The sequence below is a fragment of the Schistocerca cancellata genome, chromosome 6 (assembly GCF_023864275.1).
Source record: "Schistocerca cancellata isolate TAMUIC-IGC-003103 chromosome 6, iqSchCanc2.1, whole genome shotgun sequence".
Classification (NCBI taxonomy): Eukaryota; Metazoa; Arthropoda; class Insecta; order Orthoptera; family Acrididae; genus Schistocerca; species Schistocerca cancellata.
Window position 1 is genome coordinate 409,264,936 of NC_064631.1, and position 11,230 is coordinate 409,276,165.

Consider the following 11,230-nt stretch of genomic DNA (forward strand, 5'->3'; position numbering starts at 1 on the left):
TTTTCTGAGTCAGAATACTGTATATGCTGACCCACTGAGTAAAGGCAAAGTCATTTCTGTTTTCATAAGTAGGCCTACTACTGTCCAGTGTCTGCCCCAGCATTCTTTTGACCTTTTAACTGACTTGCCAGATGATTATATGAAGACCTACAATTTCAATATTTCACTTATATGATACACACACAACTGTACAAAATGGTCACCTTCAGATGAGGAAGCAGAAGAGTTGTCTCAGACTCCTTGAGATCCCCACATGGTTCTCTCCAAGCCTGTGATGACAGCTAGGCCCAAGACCATTAACCCATTAATCATCAATTAACAAAGTTTTTGAGTTAGCTATTAAGTTTTTAATTTATTTTTAAAATGGTAATGGAATCTTTGACTCCTAATAACATTCTTTGAGTCCATTAATCATTAATTAGGTACCTACTATTTACAACAAAAATGATGCCACACCACATGCAGAAATGCTGTCTGAAAAATTCGGGTGATGTAGGAGTGTGGATACGCCAGGGTGCGTGTGTATGATCCAAGGAACTGAGTGCAAGCATGAATAATTATGAGTTGGCTGTTTATTGTTGTTTGTTCCCTGAGATTGTATTAAGTACTACTTATTGTTAGCAGACTGATTGTGTAAACAATTATAGAATTATATTCTAGAGCTCTACAACTGATTACATTGGATTAGATTCAGTGTATGTTCCACTGACCCAAAAATGAGACAATTGTCACGGGTGTGGGACATGTAAAAAGAGTATAATATGAAAAACTTAAAACATTCGAATATAATACTCACTTCCCTGATCATGTCAGAAGATTGTCAAGATACATGAATATAGTAAACTGGAACTGCTAATATTTATAGAATTAACACACTGTCGGAATGAAACATACGATTGTTGTGACCAAGTGCTGTCAAAACTGAAATCTAACAGACATTTTTACTTATGCTTGTCTAACAGACCCTGATAAGATATTCATCTATAGGGCAGAAGGAGTGCCTACCAAAAAATCTTTTGAAATTCTGTTTAAACTGTGCTTCATCTAAAACAAAGTTTTTAATGGTTGCTGGTAAATTATTGAAAATGTGTGTTGCTGAGTGTTGGACCCCTTTTTGGTCAAAAGTAAGTGATTTTGTGTCTTTATCTAGATTATTCTTTTTCTTAGTATTGATACTATGTACTCAACTACTGGTTGGAAACACATTATTTGCAACAAATTCCATTAAGGAATAAACACAGTGAGAAGCAGTGGTTAGAATACACAGTTCATTGGACAGGTTTCTACATGAAGCTCTTGAATTTACACCACAAATAAGTCTTACTACATGCTTTTGCACTCTAAAAATTTTTCCTCAGTTTGGCAAGTTACTCCAAAATATGATCCCATACAGAATACATGGAAGAAGCCTGGAGATACTGACAGGTTTCAGATAGATTATATAATGGTAAGACAGAGATTTAGGAACCAGGTTTTAAATTGCAAGACATTTCCAGGGGCAGATGTGGACTCTGATCACAATCTATTGGTTATGAACTGTAGATTAAAACTGAAGAAACCGCAAAAAGGTCGGAATTTGAGGAGATGAGACCCGGATAAACTGAAAGAACCAGAGGTTGTACAGAGTTTCAAGGAGAGCATAAGGGAACAATTGACAGGAATGGGGGAAAGAAATACAGTAGAAGAAGAATGGGTAGCTTTGAGAGATGAAGTAGTGAATGCAGCAGAGAATAAAGTAGGTAAAAAGACGAGGACTGCCAGAAATCCTTAGGTAACAGAAGAAATATTGAACTTAATTGATGAAATGAGAAAATATAAAAATGCAGTAAATGAAGCAGGCAAAAAGGAATACAAATGTCTCAAAAGTGAGATCGACAGGAAGTGCAAAATGGCTAAGCAGGGATGGCTACAGGACAAATGTAAGGATGTAGATGCTTGTCTCACCAGGGGTAAGATACATACTGCCTACAGGCAAATTAAAGAGACTTTTGCAGAAAAGAGAACCACTTGTATGAATATCAAGAGCTCAGATGGAAACCCAGTTCTAAGCAAAGAAGGGAAAGCAGAAAGGTGGAAGGAGTATATAGAGGGTCTATACAAGGGCGATGTACTTGAAGACAATATTATGGAAATGGAAGAGGATGTAGATGAAGATGAAATGGGAGATATGATACTGCGTGAAGAGTTTGACAGAGCACTGAAAGACCTTAGTCGAAACAAGGCCCCGGGAGTAGACAACATTCCATTAGGACAACTGACAGCCTTGGGAGAGCCAGTCCTGACAAAACTCTACTATCTGGTGAGCAAGATATATGAGACAGGCGAAATACCCTCAGACTTCAAGAAGAATATAATAATTCCAATCCCAAAGAAAGCAGGTGTTGACAGATGTGAAAATTACCGAACTATCAGTTTAAAAAGTCACGGCTGCAAAATACTAACACGAATTCTTTACAGACGAATGGAAAAACTGGTAGAAGCTGACCTCGGGGAAGATCTTTGGATTCCGTAGAAATATTGGAACACGTGAGGCAATACTGACCCTACGGCTTATCTTAGAAGCTAGATTAAGGAAAGGCAAACCTACATTTCTAGCATTTGTAGACTTAGAGAAAGCTTTTGACAATGTTGACTGGAATACTATCTTTCAAATTCTGAAGGTGGCAGGGGTAAAATGCAGGGAGCGAATGGCTATTTACAATTTGTACAGAAACCAGATGGCAGTTATAACAGGGTGTCTACGTGGACAAGAAAAAAAAATTCCCGGATTTTTCCCGGATTTCCCGGTTAAAAACACAATTTCTCCCGGATGAAATTACGTATAAAGCGGGTGAAAATACATCCGTGTTAAGTAACAGTATACTTTCCCTCGGAGCTGTAAAACCTATCAGTCCTTTGAATCTTAAAGGTCTTATACCGGCGGAGGACGTCCCAGCACTTTAGGAAACGAAATCCAGGAAAACAATGCGTTTGGAAAGTTGTTTGATGCGAGACAATATGCACAGAGTTTATTTTCGTATTGCTAAAGTATATACACAAATTCCTCAAATTACAGCACGGTAGCTTCCGAAATGCTAAAATAGAGATTGCGTTGAGCGATGCACTTTTGTCAGCCAGTCATAACTCATGTCACGTGTCCTCGCTAGCGAATGACGGCAGTTATTCAGAGCACGAGGCCTACGAGAAAGACAGGCCGCGGCGCGTACGTTACGAAGGTAGGCCGAGCTCGCTCAATTCAGCAAAGTGCGTTTCTACACCGGTTAACTCGTAAGCAGATGTGTATGTACGAACGAGAATTGCATCCTCTATTGGCATCCACTGTTATTAGTCCTACAATGATAGAAAGTCCGTAGGCCTACTAACAGGCTCTAATTTGGCAATTAAAATCGTGCCAAAATGATTATCAGTTGCTTAGAAAAGTCGAAGTGTTCTGGCATGAAGGGACTTGTGACATTGCTCAGTAACACATTATGCACATTTTTTTGAAGGTCAATGGAACTTTTGCCATCGATTGCATAATTTTTTATCTATGAAAGTACAACATTAAATATGAAAACTAACTTGAAGCTCGGTCTTTTTTTAGTGTGTGTTACACGTTAAGTCATATCAAATACAAATGTGCCGGTAAAATTTTAAATAGTGGCATAAATGACTTATCTTCTGGGCCCGACATTTTTCAAATGGCTGATCCTCAAAGTGTTACATTTTGAATGAGAGTTATAAAGCCCTGTGATTTAAGAAATGCACTGCACATTCTCACACGTAACATAAATTATCTTGCGTGGAAATTTACTTCGAAAGTAACGCATCTCAAGCCACTATTCGTAATATTTTCTGGTGATCTGTTAGAAATGTAAACAATTGTGACGTCACACACATCGAATGCATATTAGTTGTTACGGACGTACTGCATAATCTTCGACCTAAATCCTTTGACACTATTTACCCATTTTCTACGCAACTAAACTTTTATTTTGGTTTTATTCTCTGATTTGTGTTTCATTGCTGCAATATTATTTAGCAGTAGTGGACTAAAGTTCTTTGTCAGCGTATCAGATCTTACACGTCACACCTACAAAACTTTAACTGCAATCTAAAACAACTAAAAATCCCGGAATTCTAAAAAATTCCCGGGTTTTTCCCGGATGAAAAAATTCCCGGGTTTTTCCCGGAATTCCCGGATGTCCCGGGCCGTATACACCCTGTATAAGAATCGAGGGACACAAAAGGGAAGCAGTGATTGGGAAGGGAGTGAGACAGGGTTGTAGCCTCTCCCCGATGTTATTCAATCTGTATATTGAGCAAGCAGTGAAGGAAACAAAAGAAAAATTCGGAGTAGGCATTAAAATCCACGGAGAAGAAATAAAAACTTTGAGGTTTGCCGATGACATTGTAATTCTGTCAGAGACAGCAAAGGACTTGGAAGAGCAGTTGAACAGAATGGATGGTGTCTTGAAGGGAGGATATAAGATGAACATCAACAAAAGCAAAACGAGGATAATGGAATGTAGTCGAATTAAGTCGGGTGATGCTGAGGGAATTAGATTAGGAAATGAGACACTTAAAGTAATAAAGGAGTTTTGCTATTTGGGGAGCAAAATAACTGATGATGGTTGAAGTAGAGAGGATATAAAATGTAGACTGGCAATGGCAAGGAATGCGTTCTGAAGAAGAAAAATTTGTTAACATCGAGTAGATTTAAGTGTCAGGAAGTCGTTTCTGAAAGTATTTGTATGGAGTGTAGCCATGTATGGAAATGAAACATGGACGATAAATAGTTTGGACAAGAAGAGAATAGAAGCTTTTGAAATGTGGTGCTACAGAAGAATGCTGAAGATTAGATGGGTAGATCACATAACTAATGAGGAGGTATTGAATAGGATTGGGGAAAAGAGAAGTTTGTGGCACAACTTGACTAGAAGAAGGGATCGGTTGGTAGGACATGTTCTGAGGCATCAAGGGATCACCAATTTAGTATTGGAGGGCAGCGTGGAGGGTAAAAATCGTAGAGGGAGACCAAGAGATGAATACACTAAGCAGATTCAGAAGGATGTAGGTTGAAGTAGTTACTGGGAGATGAAGAAGCTTGCACAGGATAGAGTAGCATGGAGAGCTGCATCAAACCAGTCTCAGGACTGAAGACCACAACAACAACAATGACATAACAGAATAAAAATAATTGAAGTATGCAAGTTCTTTTTCTATTTATAACCCCTGCATCTGACATCATTCACATTGCAGATATTGACTTATTCAGGCACTACAGCAATTCTGTGGTATATGCTTCCCAACTGAATTTATTATAGAGTTGTGATCTCAGAAATTTAACACTGTCAACCTGAATAAAATTGCATTTAAGTGATTCGTTAATCTTTGATCCAAATCATAAAAACAAAAAACAAATACTTTTTGATTGTAAACTGTGCTTACCTACAAAATCAACAATTAGGGTACATTTTGGGCTTTAAATATTTGAAACAACACACAAGGAGGGCACATGAATTGTGGTATGCACAGTTTGCAGAAACAATGTAGGCAGGGTCCACTCAAGGAAGGGCAAAAAGAAAATATCAATATTGGACATTCAGGTATTGACAGCAGAGTCAGTAGTAGTAATCTGGTAACAGAGAAACATTAGAGAATCTTGTGGCATTGCAGCAATTGGCTGTAGTATGTCTCAAGTTAGTGTGGACAAATGAATGGTAATCTTTTTTTAAAGGTTCCTTAACACACCATCAAATTGAGGCCATCTGAGAAGCTAATAAAAATTTTAAACAGCAGCAAAAATTCAAGTTCAATTTTGAGAACATTGGGCAGACGCATTTGATTAAAGCAACATCTTATTAAGTGAGCAGATATGTTTTCATTGAAATTCAAACTAGTCTACCTAAGAGTATTTGACAAGTATGAGTCATTGCTTTAAAAATATTTCATTTTAACAACAAAAATAATCTTATCCTTTATTTTTATGAACGATGGTGTAGTCTTTCTTATACAAGCTCTTTAAAGCTGATGTACACACCAATAAATTTTAACAGTACACATACTATGATTACTATGTACTCTTCAGAATCAGCAATTATGAGTTAATGATTAACTTTAACTCCTGATAAATTTCCTGTACAGTAACACTTAAGTGTTTAAGGGGGGACGTACACGAAACTGCAGTAATTTTAAAAGTATTTTATAAAACTCTAATTTTTTAAGATAATCAATCCAAATTTGGTACAGTTATTAAGAAATGTTATGCGCATATGAACCTAAATTTTCATTTTTATTGACCTTTTACATCTTTAATTATTAACAATTAATTTTTTTTCAACAATGTAATTACAAATGTTCCTTTTTTGAGAAAACTGTGAGAGCAATGTTAATGAATTTTTGTACACACTTTCATACCAAATAATTACAAAACTCTGTGGAGCAGAATTTTTATATCTTCTTTTGTTCAGTTTTTACGGGTCTCCCAATTTCCCTGAAAAATAATATATCAAATTTAAGGAATATTTTCTACCATAAATACCTTACTATTTTATTAAATGAAAATTCCTTCCACAGAATTTTTCACTATAGTACTGACTAGTCATATACCAAATTTCACTTCTCTACCTTTTGTGGTTTTTGAGAAAAAGGTACATAAAGTTATAAAAATGTAAGTTACGGGAAAACTGAATCAATGATTTGATAGTGTTTGTATTAGGTCTTACCGTCTCTGTGTGAACTAGTGCAAGCCATATGCATACTCCTCTTCATCTGCAAGCAGTCTCTTCTTTGCTTGTCTTCTTTGGTTAACCTGCTGTTCAATTTTATTGGCTGTAATATCAGCCGCAGCAACTCTTTTGTCATCGATGTCCTTCAATATTGAATAGGTGAAAGCTCCTGGATGAAATCCTAGCCTCTGTAGAGTTTTTATTCTTCCAAGATTACCATTGTTAAAAACTAAACAAGCATCATATGCAGCAATTTCAACAATAATTGTTGAAACAAATGTTGTTTTTGGGCAACGTTTCCAAATCAGTGAGTTGTAACTTTCATTAGGGTTTTGTGTCTTTCCATGCACACACTTTCGTAGGAGGTCTGGCTCTGCTAAACACCTAAATGTTGGTTTTATAGCACTTAAAACAGCCACAGGTAAACTGTGCTTGTGTGAATAGTTCATGCCATCACGCTCAGCCTGCTTGAATTTGCACCACGATATGTCACACAAATTATGTACAGGTTTGTCATCTGTGGATAGTTTATGAAAATAAATAGACCACACAGCCTTCTGCATGTTATTCAAATTTCCACTGTTGTCCCTTATTGCCTTGCCATAGTACACTTGTAAAGAATGAATTTCTTTGTCTGTGAGTCTGTTGGGACCACCTAAAAGTTTTCCATCCTCAAGTTTCCTGCCCTTCAATTCACGTTTCAATTTTAAAAGTCTGCCTCCCATTCGTTTTTGCACATGTCCAACACATTCCAACTTTTCTATAGCACAATGGGGACCATAAGGTTCACTTTCCAAAACAGTTTTGAAGGAGCTGGAGTCACCATCACCAAGGTATTTTGTGTATCTAACACCGTACTTTTCCACACTTCGATGGAACATAAGTTTCATAGCTGCAGGTTCCATTCCACCACTAGAACCAGAATAATTTCTACAGCACACTTTCTTGTGTTCAACCTGCCACTTATTTTCTTCCACTTCACCAGCTCTCTTTCCGAGTACACAGCTATAGCAATATTTGCTCATTACCTGAACGTCAAGAATTTTTCCAGTATCAACACTAATGACAGATGATACTCCATACAGTGATGTATGTCCACGCTTCATCCACGTTCCATCACATGACACACACAAATCGGTGTCTGGCGTGTTATCTGCTTCTGTCTTTAGTTCACTATTCATCTTCACAGCTTCCTTTGCAGAGGACTTCAAGTTTTCTTCCACTTCCTCTTGAAGAGCACTTAGCAGTGTTTTATTTCCAGTGGTGTACCTAGCACTTGGTTGTGGCATGTTCATGATCCCACAAAACAGTCTGGTACCTCCCCTGCCTATGCCCAAACATCTCATGCCATATATTAAACGCATATTTGCTTCATATATCCGGTTACTTGATGCCGAAGTTCTAAAAGCAGTGTCTGAATGACAGCTTTCACAAGTAAGATGCAACATACACACTATTCCAATTCTGTTTTCTTCGTCATATAATCTCAAACTTTTTGCACCACAGTCAGCACATACACAAGCAGATGATATAATATCAGATAGTATTTTCAAATCAATAAGCCTAAAACCACTAGTAGCTTGAGTGTCTGAGCCACAATCATCAAGTGATTGACAGCTGTCAATTTTCCTTCTCGAAGCACTCGCTTTCTTGGTTGAAGTATCGTTTCCATTTGTTATTATGGGGCTGGTTTTCAAGTTGTCTTTACTACATCGAGAAGCTTGACACTTTCTAACCTTTTTAAACACCTTACTAGAACGCGGCATGCTGCAAAATATAATAACAAGTCTACTTACAACTTTCGTAAAAATGTATTCCAAACAAACACTCGTAAACAAACGCTATAAATCAAAGAATATAAAACCAGCGGCAGAGATATTATTCCACAGCCTTCTTGATGTAGTACACAAACGTTCCCTGCATTGTGACTGCACAAAACTGGAAAAAAACGCAGTATAAATAGATATACGAGAGGATGAAGACCAAGATGGGGGGGCGTCGCCCTGTGCAAGCTATTACAAATTATTATTTTTTTCCCCCTTAGAAGCGGAATTGGAACGTAATATTTGGTAATTGAAATTTCAATACCATGTAGTAAATGAAGAGCCAATAAAATTTTTTTCACAAATTTGGTCATTTTCATGTACGTCCCCCCTTAATGGAGTTAGCTTTTTTGGCAATGCATTAACGATTAAGTTGGTTAACATTGCCCAGCTATGGCTATGACTCCTATTCTGCACGTTGAACTGAAGACGACCATTCAACATGGTTGCAACTGATAATGCAAAAATTCTGATGATGTATGGAGATGATGCCATGAAGGAAGAATTGTTTGACTGGTTTCAAAATAGCTGGTCATCAGTGGTATGAACAATATTCTGGGAGATGACAAACAGCTCTCTGTGTAGTTGTCAGATGAATGGCTGAAGTATCTTACAATGAGAGGTTGTCTTTTGACAAAATAGATGTCTTGTATAAGATTGCATATGAGGATTAGATAACGTGAAGAGTGATGAATATCAACATACTATAATGTGTACAGTGTCTGTGAAATTCTTATGCAAGGTGTTATTGGCAGAATAGAAACAAATGGAACTTGACTTCTGCCATAACTTTATGGACACTGCCAACACTGATCCTGACTTTCTTAACATTATGATAACTGAAGGATGTATAGGTGTGACATGGAAATTAAAGTACAGTTAAAATTGAAATATTCCTTGACCTAATGACATGGTCATTAAAAACGAAGCGCTGTTTCTCACAGGTGAAAGATGAAAGAAAAGTCCACATCCTTTTGAAAGACACTAATCAGATAATCACTTCAATCAACTGAGGGACCTCCAGTAATATATAAATATGGATGTCAGAGAAGAATTTGTACCCTGTTCCTCCGAAAGTAAGTTCAGTGCCTAGGGTTTTGGTTTTGTTTTGCTTTAGGGTGCAAAAAACAACTGGGGTCATACATGCCCAAGTCAAAACTATAGAACACAAAGACAGAGAGGAGTTAAAAAATGACTATACATCAGTCCCAACTGACATAATAGGAGACAGCTAAAAACAAGCATGTGGAAAAAGGGCTATAAAAGACACCATACAGAAACAGAGGTGTAAAACTAAAAATTAGATGGCCTTCAACATATCGCTTTGGTGGGTAGAAAGTAAAATGTGGTTGACAGCCCACATGTAATTTGCTAAAACGGCTAATAACTCAGACAGCAAACCAAGCAGGAATGTATACACTTCAAAAATGGACAGTTAAAACTTGGGTGTAATTGAGCATGAGCCCCACGAATTTCGTAGTTTCAATGAATGGAAGGGCGACAGGCCAAAGATGTAAAGATGGTGGGAGAAACCAATTGTGTCGCCAGAAATTCATATGGACAGTTCTGTCAGTGGAAAAATGAAAGTCACTGGTGACATTTCAGGAGTAAAGATGATCAAGACATTAATTAAGACACCGCTCAATGAGACAGTCCATGGAGAACTGCAATAGACGGCAAAATCGTCAACAAAAAGGGAGCCAGAGATGCCTGGCAGGAGCCAGGCCATTATAGGATTAATGGTGATAGCAAAGAGGACGACACTCAGAACGGAACTCTGAGGCACACTGTTTTCCTTGATAAAGGTTTCCAACAAGGCAGAACTCACACACACCATGAAAATTCAGTATTTTAAAAATGCCTGAAGGAAACAGTGCAGGCAGCCTCGGAAGCCCCACATGTAAAGAGTACAGAGGATACTAGTTGTCCAGCAGGTGTCACAGGCCTTCTCCAAATCGAAAAACACAGCCACAGTCTGGGATGACAAAGTAACAAGACAGTCAACTGCAGAATGCCGTGCTCAAAATCTACAATGTGTATCCGTCAATAAATTGCGAGACTCGAGCCACCATACCAGTTGAGTATGACTCATACGTTCCACCACCTTTAAACACAACTGGTAAGAGGGAGGCGGCTGTAGCTAAAATGAAGGTTTTTGTCCTTACCGGGTTTAGGTATGGGTATGACGGTGACTTCACGCCAGTGTCCGGGAAATGTGCCCCCTGCTCAGATGCAGTTGTACGTGTTAAGCAGAAAGTGCTTGCCTGCAAAAGAAAGGTGCTGCAATATCTGAATGTGGATGGCATCTGGCCCAGGGGCAGAGGATCGGGATGAACTGAGAGCATTATCTAACTCCCTCATATTAAAGGTGGCACTGTAGCACTCGTGATTTGGAGAAGAGAAGGATATCGCCCGAGCCGCCTCTGCTCGTTTCCGATGGAGAAAGGCAGGGTGATAGTGGGAAGAGCTTGAAACTTCTGTAAAATGGCAGCCCAAGGTGTTGGAGATAGCAATAAGGTCCATGATGACATTGTCTGCTATTGTCAGGCCAAAAATTGGGGAATAGATCTTGGTCCCAGAGAGCCACTGAAGGTTGGCCCACACAACAGAGGAAGGAGTGGAATTGTTAAAGGAACAAGTGAATGAAACCCAGCTAGCTCTTTTGCTATCCTGAAGAATGCAACGACACTTTGCATG